Source organism: Tupaia chinensis, unplaced genomic scaffold, assembly GCF_000334495.1.
Source record: "Tupaia chinensis unplaced genomic scaffold, TupChi_1.0 Scaffold000443_1, whole genome shotgun sequence".
Classification (NCBI taxonomy): Eukaryota; Metazoa; Chordata; class Mammalia; order Scandentia; family Tupaiidae; genus Tupaia; species Tupaia belangeri.
Genome location: NW_006159948.1, coordinates 1,436,280 through 1,447,318, shown reverse-complemented (window position 1 = coordinate 1,447,318; position 11,039 = coordinate 1,436,280). Strand labels below are relative to the sequence as shown.

General features: G+C 39.5%; 1 pseudogene; it reads right to left on the bottom strand.

The window, feature by feature from the left end:
- Positions 1-969: 969 nt before the first annotated feature.
- Positions 970-11,039, bottom strand: part of LOC102479197 (elongation factor 1-alpha 1-like) — a 17,530-nt pseudogene continuing 7,460 nt past the window's right edge.

Below are 11,039 nucleotides of genomic sequence, written 5' to 3'. Positions count from 1 at the left end.
TTTCTTTATCAGTTTTTCATTTTTCTGTTGGGTAATTTGTCTTGCTGATTATAGGATGCTTAGAAATTAATCTTTTATTATATTATACTGTTTTTCTCATTTTAATGCTTGTCTATGGCATAATTTTGTTTATGGCGAGGTTTTAAATTTTTAACTGTACATCTTTATGGTATCTGCGTTCTGTGCCTTAATTAAGAATAGCTTCCTTAGGACCAGCAGACTGCATAATGGTTGTATCTATCACTAGACTCCCACATAGTCGATCACAGTTCAAGTCCCAAACCAGGCAGCTTAAAACTCACTCCAGGTGCGTGTGTATGTGTGCCCAAAATCCAGAGAGGAGAATGGAGGAGAAGAGATTGTGGCATAGCCATCCTCCCTGGGGGGTGGTTTCTCACTTTTTTGTCTCTCTGTATCTCTCTGTCTCTTGGATGAGCACATGCACCATAATAGCAAAAATCTCTCTAAAAAGAAAGAAAGAAATTTTCCTATATGTTCTTCTCATACTTTTATTAGAACTTTGTTTTTTTTTTCAATTTGTCTTCAAATCATATGGAATTTCTTTCTATATATGATATAAAATATAAAGCAATTTTTATAAATAAAATTGTCTGTGCACTGGCTATGGAACCATTCATTATAATTGCTTGATTACATTATATACATGACTCTGTGAGCTCACAACTCTTCTATTTATCTATTGTATTTTTTTTTTCTCATTAAACTTTGTTTTAATGGGTCTTGAAATTCTGTGACAGATTTTTGGTCAAGTTGTTTCCATTAAAAAGTACTGATCTTAAAAACTGACTTAAAACTGTCACACACCAAAAAAAACCAAAATGGTCCACAACCATTTTCCTTTCCTTTTGAAGGTTTTACGATGCATTGATATCATTAACCAGTCTTTTGTTATTAAACTTAAATGACCAATTGAGACAAATATTTCTGAGACTGTTCTTCCACCACTGATTAAGATTGGGGTGGCAAGATTAGGGATATTCGTTTAGCCTTCTGAGCTTTCTGGGCAGACTCAGTGACCTTGCCAGCTCCAGCAGCCTCCTTGTCCACGGCTTTGATGACACCCATAGCAACTGTCTGTCTCATATCACAAACAGCAAAACGACCCAGAGGAGGCTAGTCAGAGAAGCTCTTAGCACACATGGGCTTGCCGGGAACCATATCAACAATGGCAGCATCACCAGATTTCCAAAATTTAGGGCCATCTTCCAGCTTTTTACCAGAACAGCAATCAGTCTTTTCCTTCAGCTCAGCAATGTGAGCGGTGACAACCCAGTACAGGGACATAGTCAGCGCTGATTTGGCCTGGATGGTTCAGGATAATCACCTGAGCAGTGAAGCCAGCTGCTTCCATTGGTGGGTCATTTTTGCTGTCACCAGCAACATTAACACATTGAATATCTTTGACAGACACATTCTTAAAATTGAAGCCCACATTGTCCTCAGAAAGAGCTTCACTTAGAGCTTCATGGTGCATTTCAACAGACTTTGCTTCAGCTGTCACATTGGCTGGTGCAAAAGTGACCACCATACGAGGTTTCAGCACACCAGTCTCCACTCGGCCCACAGGGACAGTGCCAATACCACCAATTTTGTACACATCCTGGAGGGGCAAGCACAAGGGCTTGTCAGTTGGACGAGTTGTTGGCAGGATGCCAGAGCTTCAAGTCATGTAGTTCCACCGGCATTGCCATCTTTACAGGTGACTTTCCATCCCTTGAACCATGGCATATTAGCACTTGGCTCCAACATGTTGTCACCATTCCAACCAGAAATTGGCACAAACACTACTGTGTTGGGATTGTAGCCAATTTTTTTAATGTAAGTGCTGACTTCTTTAACAATTTCCTCATCTCTTCTGATTGTAGGGTGGCTCAGTAGAATCCATTTTGTTAACACCAACAAGTAGTTGTTTCACACCCAGTGTGTAAGCCAGAAGGGCATGCTCATGGGTCTTCTCATTCTTGGAGATACCAGCTTCAAATTCACCAACACCAGCAGCAACAATCAGCACAGCAGTTGGCCTGAGATGTGCCTGTAGTCGTGTTTTGACAAAGTCTCTGTGCCCTGGGGCGTCCATGATAGTCACATAGTACTTGCTGGTCTCAGATTTCCACAGGGAGATATCAATGGTGATACCACGCTCACATTCAGCTTTCAGTTTATCCAAGAGCCAGGCATATTTGAAGGAGCCCCTTCCCATCTCAGCAGCCTCCTTCTCAAATTTTTCAATGGCTCTTTTGTCGATCCCACATTTGTAGATCAGATGGCCAGTAGTGGTGGACTTGCCAGAATCTATGTGTCCAATGACAACGATGTTGATGTGAGTCTTGTCCTTTCACACTCTGGCTTTGATTTAGCGGTGGTTTTCTTTTCACCTGTGTTCTGAAAGCAAACCCAATGCAGAAAAAAAAAAAAAAGAAAAGAAGCTATTTACTGTAATTTTATAGTCCACTTTAATAATTGCTGTCAAAAATCTCTCTCTCTTTTTTCTTTTTTTCTTTTTTTTTTTTTTTTTTTTTTTTGGTGGGGGGTGCCATTCTCACATAGTCTTATTTTGAGGGGAAAAAAGAAATTTTGATTGGCATTACTTTGAATTTATAAATTAACTTGGGACAAAATTATTGTTCTGTCTTGTTATCCAGAAGTACTATGTATCTATCCACTATTCATCATTTCTTTTATGTTTTTCAGTAGAGTGTCCTAACTTTCCTAATATAAGTGTTACAGTTTTGTTCTGTTAGGCTTATCCTTAGTTATTTTGGTATTTTTTTACCATTATGAATAGCACTCTTTTTTATATTCTGCTGGGCAACAGTAAATTTGTGACTTCAACGTTTGGTCTTTTCTCAGGTCACTTCACTGAATTCTCTGTTAGTTCTAAAAGCTTTTTGGTTTGTGCTCACACCATCTACAAATGGCAATGGTCCCACCGCTCCGTTCCAATGTTCATGTACCTCTTTCCTCTTGTCTTATTTTATTAGGTGGTATCTGCACAACGGTCAGGAGTAATGGTAGGGCTCCTAGTTATAATCATTATATTCTGAGTGTTCCACTTTTAACTAAGCTATTTGCTGTTTTGGTAGATACTGTTCATCTAAGTTTAAGTAACTTTTTTTCCCCTAGTTTTTTTGTTTTCAATTGGCAGAGGGTGTGTGTACTTGCGACAGACAGAGATAGAGAAAGCACCCCCCTCCCAATGGATGTGGTCAAGTCGCCATCTCTCCATCTGCCAGAACCCTGCACATTACACCCACATGCCCACCATGTGCCTCAAGACACCAGGTCCAGAATTCAAACTGTGATAAGCCATGTGGGAGCCAGCTCCTCGAACCACCAGCTGTAGAGCTGGTCCTTTTTTTCTAGTTTTTAATCAGAAACAAGTGTTTAATTTTTATAAACTGATTTTTCTGTACCTAACAAGATGATTGTGTAATATTTCACTTTTCTTAATAAGGTAAAAAATATTAACAGATTTCCCAGCGTAGAAATGTGTTCTTTCCTGAAATAAACTATTTAGTCCTGGTATAGTATGCTTTTTAATCACTGGGCTTTATTTGCAAATATTTAATTAGAATTTTTTAATCTATTTTCATAAATAAAGTGGGCCTATGTTTTCTCTTTCTTCAGCTGCATTTGTTCAGCTTTGAAATCACAGCTAAAAAATCATCAAAGAAAAACCACAGTAGCAAAAAAATAAATAAAAGAATTATAAAAAACTCATAAAAAGTTTACAGAAGTCTCTGATTTAAAGTTCCATCTAGCACTAAAACACTGACAAGAGACAATAGGAACTGAGACTTTAGATTCCTATGATTTGTGGCCACAAATTACAGTCATAACCCAGATGTTGAACAGGTGGGGTTGGCAGGGAACAATCAGAAAACAACTTCATTGTTTCCTCTATATGCTATTTAGAGCCATTTCGTGGTGCCAATTCTCTTTGCCTCTGGATGAAATCTAGTCTTGCTGCTACCAAAATCTTGCATGGGTTCGGAGATCCATTCACGCTGAGACTATTAAGTGGTTTCTAATCACTCGCATTCTAAAATGCAGGTTCATTTTAGTGATTTAAATACAACATTCTGTGTAATAGTCAAACTCCAAACTTCATTTCAGGGAGGAAGAAGGATGGGCAGCTGCCCTGAATATTCTACCCCCTGGGCTGTGGCTTCCAACTCCTCCAGAACAGAAGCTAAAGAAGGAAGATGAGGGAAGGAGACAGGAAAGAAACTACTTGCGGAGCACCCATGTGGTCTAGTTTTGGCTCTTACTAATGTTTTGGTTTTCTTTGTTTTTTTGGGCGCTCACCAGACAGACAGAGAGAGACAGAGAGACAGAAAGCGAGAAATCACCCCCCACGGGGGATGGTCACGCCGCAATCCCTTCTCCTCCATTGTCCTCTTGGGATCTTGGGCATGCATGCACATGCGCCCAGCGTAAGTTTTAAGCCACCGGGTCCAGGACGTGAACCGCGGTCTACTATGTGGGAGTCCAGCGACATAGCCATTACGCTAACTGCTGGTTCCCATCTCTTACTAGTGTTTAACATTAACTCTTCCCTTGGATGCTTTGTGGGTTCTCTTGAATACTATCTCCCAGCTAGAGATAGCTCACCTACAGATTCCTTGATGAGGATACATTTATTTTCTTGCTGATAGCTCAGGATCTCTCCTTCAGTCCTGGCCTCTAGCAGCCCACCTCCAGCCCCTTTCCACTGATGTTTTGCTGTTCCTCCAGAGTGTTCTCTGGAGAGGATCTGAAGTAACCAGAAACTTGTACCCTAATATATGGCCTTCATCTGTCCCTCCAGGTGACAGGAACTCTGACCATTATCAGAAGGGAGTGCATCACCTCCCAACCACAGTCAGTCCATCCACCTCTCACCTCTGGAGACTTTTCCGTAGGCATTACAGGCCTCAAGGTTCATACCCAAGTTCTACAACTGAGCCCTTTAAAGCCCTCATTTTTGACGTGAGAAAGGTGAATCCTTTTTATGTTGACAAGTGAGGGAGCAGACAAGGGGGATATGAAACTTGGGTGAAACATGACACCAGTTTCATGAAACATGACAGTCCGAAGAAATCCTCTCTCCAAACTCTAGGTCCTTCTCTCAGACTCCTAGGCCTCTTCACAACCTGGGTTAGGTAGCTACTATCAAAGGGCCACCTACCAGCTTTGCAAGTCCTGGTTAGGAGGCCCAGTTTCTCATTGAGAATGGGCAAGTAGTTGAAATGTATAACCTTGGAATCTCAACAAAAAATGAGACAAGAAAGATAATAGGAAAATGTAAACTGTTCATCGCACACATTTACCTAACTTTGAATTAATTACCCCAAGATAGATACAAAAAAAAAAGAAGAAGAAGATTGGTTTTATCACTCATACTGTCTTTAGTTTATCAGCATTTAAAACCTTTACTCTGGGAAATAAATTATATGATAACCCACTTAAGCATATTCTTAAAACAAGCCAAGAGACTGAAAGCCTTTGATGTGTGGCTGAAAGCTAGGGCCGTGATGAAATCTTAATCTCATTTTTCTTTTCAGTCTCTCGGCTTCGGTCCTTTACTTTGATCCACCCTGCATAAAGCTATTGGCAAATGCATCACCAATTTTGATCTTGTGAACTGGACATGAATTCACACACCCTTATATTCACCTTATAATAGAGATGGCAACCTGTAAACGATGACACAGCAGTGACTCAGGAGTTTAAAGCCCTTCTAACAGCTACCTCACCTTTTTATATGAGATGTTATCCAAAATTCTCCCCTGGGAATTTTCCTCAATGTTAGAAGTTACTAGAAGACATCTGCCTCCCTGCAAATGCTGACAGACCATGACCTAAGGAGAATCTCAATTATGAGACAGTTCTTTCAAAAAATGATATTTTTTTTAAATGAACAAATACATTTGAGTCTTACTTCAGCAGCACTGTGTAACAAAATCAGCACAGGACAGAGAACTTGACCATTGACATGAGGAGCCAGGTCACACCGGCCAGTTATTTTATCTCTCTGGGTCATCACCAGGCCATTCCACAATGTAGTCATGTGAGAAAAAGAATGGCTAAAATTCGGGGATTTTAATTAGTACTGAGATTATATGTCCCTCCTGTGCTGACTTTCTTTGACCACCAATCCTAACTAGATTCATCAGGATACATAGAGGGAACATTCCATGATGATTCTCTACAATGCGGATAGGAAACAACAGGCCACTGCTACAATTCAGACCACCATCTGTTTTTATACAACTTAGAAGCTGGGGGCAGCAGGTGGCATGGTGGTTAAGGTGCCAAAGTCCCACATGCACCACTGAGGTTTGAGTCCCAGACCAACCACTTGAAAATCATGCCAGATGCATGTATGTGCATGCCCAAAATCCTAGAAGAAGAATGGAGGAGAAAGGATTGTAGTGTGACCATCCCACCCTGGGGGGTGATTTCTCATTTCTCTCTCTCTATCTCTCTCCAGCAAACACACATACCCTATAGGGGGGGAAAAAAAAAAAAAGAAGCTAAGAACAATTTAATGTTTATAAAATTGGAAAAAGTCAGAAGAAAAATAACATTTCATGACATAAAGATTATATTAAATTGAAATTTCAGTTTCTATAAATACAGTGGGGTTGGAACCCAGCCATGCTCATTTGTACATGTGTTATCTACAACTATGGCTCCTTCTATGCTACAGTAGTGGAGTAGATGCAATAGAATGAGCATATGGTTACAAAGCCTAAAACATTTGCTCTCTGGCCTTTTACAGAGAAAGTTTGTCAACTGCTCTCAGTCATTATGAAGGCCATGGAAAAGGAGGCTCATCAGCCAAAAGAGGTGATCTGTGTCCCAACGCACGTTCTAAAACAAAGGCAGATGTCTCCAAATTAGCATTGGCACATCTGCCTTCTACTACCAATTTCTTTAAAAATGTTTTAAAAACCACTGAGGCACAAGAAGAGATGGGAAGTGAAGATCAAGGGAATTGCCTCAGTGATTTATTACATACAAATGATCTAAAAGTCGAACCTTTCTGGACTCCTAGTAAACTGAAGGCACTGAGTCACATAATCCATGATTCAGTCCAGGTCTAAAGTGATCTGATTTTCTATTTTTATTCAAAATATTACCATTATCTTACTTAGGGTCACTATGAAAACAGATTAGTCAGCCTTAGAATATACAGTTAGAAGTATCAAAGAGGTTTTTACTAAAGACCTAAATCCTTCAAAAGCTGTTAGCTTACCACCTCCACACATCTAACCTACTTCCAAAGATTTGTCAGCAATATGTAAGCCAATGAGCAGCTCATACTTGAGGGCTGACTGAAAACCAATAATTACCATTAGAATATAAGCTTCCAATGAAACTGTTCATTCCTTCAGTTAAACAAAGAATCCTTGAGGGAAGAACACATGCCAGCTCTGCCTTCCTCGAAGAGCCCAATGCCTGGTAAGATGCTGTCATAAACACTTGTTGAATAACTGTCTATTTATTCAGTAAATTTTCTTTTTCATTACATATTGCAACTGTGTGTTAATTATTAACATAATTCTGGGTATTTGATATATTTTAATATGACTATATTAACTTAAGCATTTATGTTCACAAACCACAGCTATACACATGGATTCCATAAATACAAATAAAATGCAATAGATACATAACCTCCCACTGAAGGCCAATCCAGAGATTTGTGCCTCATAAAATACCTATTCATTAGTGAGACTCTCTTCTGTGAAGGGAGCACTGTGAAAGCAGTTCCCAAAATGACAAGTAAGTATAACGCATTTTGTAAAAATATGCATGAAGCAAAAAGGAAACTCCTAAGGAAGCAACAAAGAAAGGTGGTTTTTTTATTTTGTCTTGTTTGGTTTTGCCAGAGGACATGTGAGCTCAGCAAAGAAAGAGGAAAACAAACAAACAAACAAACAAACAAAATGCCCCAATGGGGCATAGTCATGTCACAGTTCTTTATCCTCCATTTTTCTATCCTATCAGAATTTTAGGCAGGCACATACACAAGGCATGGTATTTTAAGCCACCAGGGTTGGGACTTGAACTATGGTCAGCCATGTGGGATCCAGCTCTATATGTCGAGTGTTTAACTGTGCTACAGGGATAGCCCCAAATAGTTTTTCATTGCTGAATCTGGATGAACCTTTGATAGTAAGACAGACTAATATATCTCCTCAGCAAAGGTGAAAATATTCTAGTGGCAAATATGCCACTAGAAGTTATTAAGAGGGGGATTCAATGAGTTCATAGGAAAAATGAAATTAAAGTATGGGTTTATTGGGCCAGCCAGTGCATGGTGGTTAAGATGGTTGAATACCACATGGCTGTATGGTTCAAGTTTCAGACCCATCAGCATAAAAAACACACTGGGAGCATGTACGTGTGTTCCCAAAAAACTCCTGAGAGGAGAATGGAGGAGAAGGGATTGCTGCATGATGATCCCTGGAAAGGTGGGGAGGGGAGGTGGGGGCGTTTTCTCAGTCTCTCTGTCTCTAGCAAGTACACATGCCTATAGCAAAACTAAAAGAAAAAAAAAAAGACAAGTTTATTTTGCTGCAAAATAAATTAAATGTCATGCCCAATTCTTTCATAAAATACATTTTCCATGAAGACACCCCTCTCATAGTTTCTATCCTAAAACTAAGAATGTTTATAGACTTCCTGTCATCACAGCATGAATGCACAAGCCACTGCAACAGGAATATCTGCAGGAAGCATTGGCAGAGCCCATTGCATTAAGAATTTGGAGGCGGTTCCTACCTCAGCACTTGTCTGGAACGTGCAATTTTAGCAACTAAGTATAAAACGTTAGAAAAATAATTTTTATAAAAAGGAAACAGAAGCTAAAGTTCTCCATACTATAGACATTTGACTTGGAACATATATATTAGTTAACACAAAGTCTCACTCTCAAGTTCAAAGAAAATATTCTCTTAAGTTAGTGGGCCAAATGGGTTCTACTAACTTCTATAGTCAATGTCCTGGGCCCCAGTATAAGGGCACTGCTCGCCATAGGGGTTTTGGTTCTGTGAAATAGAAACCAACTCTGTTTACTTGAAGGTGAAGGGCAATTAATCAGAAGGATGTAGAGTAAGCGACAGGAGTCTGCCAAAGGCTGGCCAATCAAGCACAGAAAATGTTCAGAATAAAAGGGTGGCAAGAACCACAGCCCAAATCAAAACAATACAGTATATTCTGGATGAGAAATCACATTTTGTATGCTATAATGATGTTCAGTGAATGAATGGAAAATAAATAAATTTAAATTTTTTTAAGTGGTAAAAAGTATATATGACAATAGAAGACTCCACAGAATCTTACTATGCCTCCATTATACTAGCACTATGCCAGCTTTGAACAGGGCATTCTAGCAGGCTCCTTGCTTCTTTGACCACTGCTCTAGAGTCAAAGTCCAAGGTGGAGTGGTGAATGAGGTGGCTGGATCTCATATGGCTCACTGAGTTCAAGTTCTGGACCTGGTGGCTTAAGGGACATGACAGCAAATGTGTATGTGTGCCCAAAATCCCAAGAGGAGGATAGAGGAGAAGGGATTGAGGAATGACCATCCCTACTGGGAGTACTCTCTCTCTCTCTCTCTCTGTCTCTCTCTCTCTCTCTGTCTCTCTCCCCAATGAGCACACCCAGAGCAAATTTTAAAAAAAAATAAAAATAAATAGATTACATTTATTATTACTTTTAAATATCTATTTCCTCAGTTCAAGGGAATGGGAAAGGAGCACCTGGACACTTAGGCATACTGAAGGGGAATCAGGGTCCTGCTTCTGCTGATCTTAATTCTTCTCCAAAATAGAGAACGGTTTTCAGATACTAATGGCAAATAAAATACAGACATCACTATTATACAAGAGAGGAAATAAATGGCAATGCCTAATGAAATGTGATTCTAGGAACTATACATCATTTCAACTTGGTAAAAAATCCCATCTTATAGAGAAATAACACTACCTTTCTTTACATTTTTCTAGTCCTTCCAAAATTGAAACCAGTGAGAAGTTGTGGTCGATGTCTGCCACTCACATCCCTTCCACAGCAATGGGACATAGGTTTCCTAGCTCTACCCATTGAAGTGTGGAGACTTTAGGACGACCTTGGAGGACAGCAAGATGGTTCAGACCCCATGAAGGGAGGAATTGGTCATGTTCACCCCAACAAGGAGTGCATGTCGAGAGATGTGGGGAATCTTCAACTTCAACTTCTCAGCAGCGGGGAAGAGATTAGAACCAGAGGATCCCTAACTAACAAGACAAATGCACATATCCATAGAGGCAGTCAACTCCTAACCATCCAGATGTGGAAAGCTAATCAACAGCACATTATGTGATGTCAACACAGCCTCTTCCCTTGGACTATAAGCTCCAGATTCAATCAACTCAATCCTCCCAAGAGGGACACTCATAGCCCCCAGGTTTATCAAAATCAAAAGCCATGTAGTTTCTAATTGCTCCGTTTTCCTAATTGAAAAGAAACTCAGATTGCATTTCTAAACCTCTTTGGACAGGCAATATTTTGTGTACTCAGTCACCCAGCTGACTTATAAAGTCTTTATAACTAATACCAATAGAAACATAGCAATAGGAATGGACTTTGCTGTCTGGAATTTTTTAAATGTCCCCATTTTAGAAAAGATGTATATTCATCTACACAATGTACCTATCAGTATTCTCAATACCTCCCCCATATTATTAAAGGATACTCTTGGGGGTGGGAGGGAGAAGCTCAGGAAAAAAATAAAAGAAAAAAAAAACATTTAACAGACACAAGAATGGATAGCTATTTGTTGAGGATGATGCATATGGTAATATCTTTGATTTGATTGACAAGCACTGCAGGCATGCTTTGAAAAACCATGTTGTAGCCTGTAAAGATGTCTAATGATTAAATGTAAATTTAAAAAGGATACCCTTTAAACCTATTTATATGCCTTTGGTGGATTATTTCCTAGTGATTGTAACCATAAACATTTGTCAGATTGAAGGGAAGGA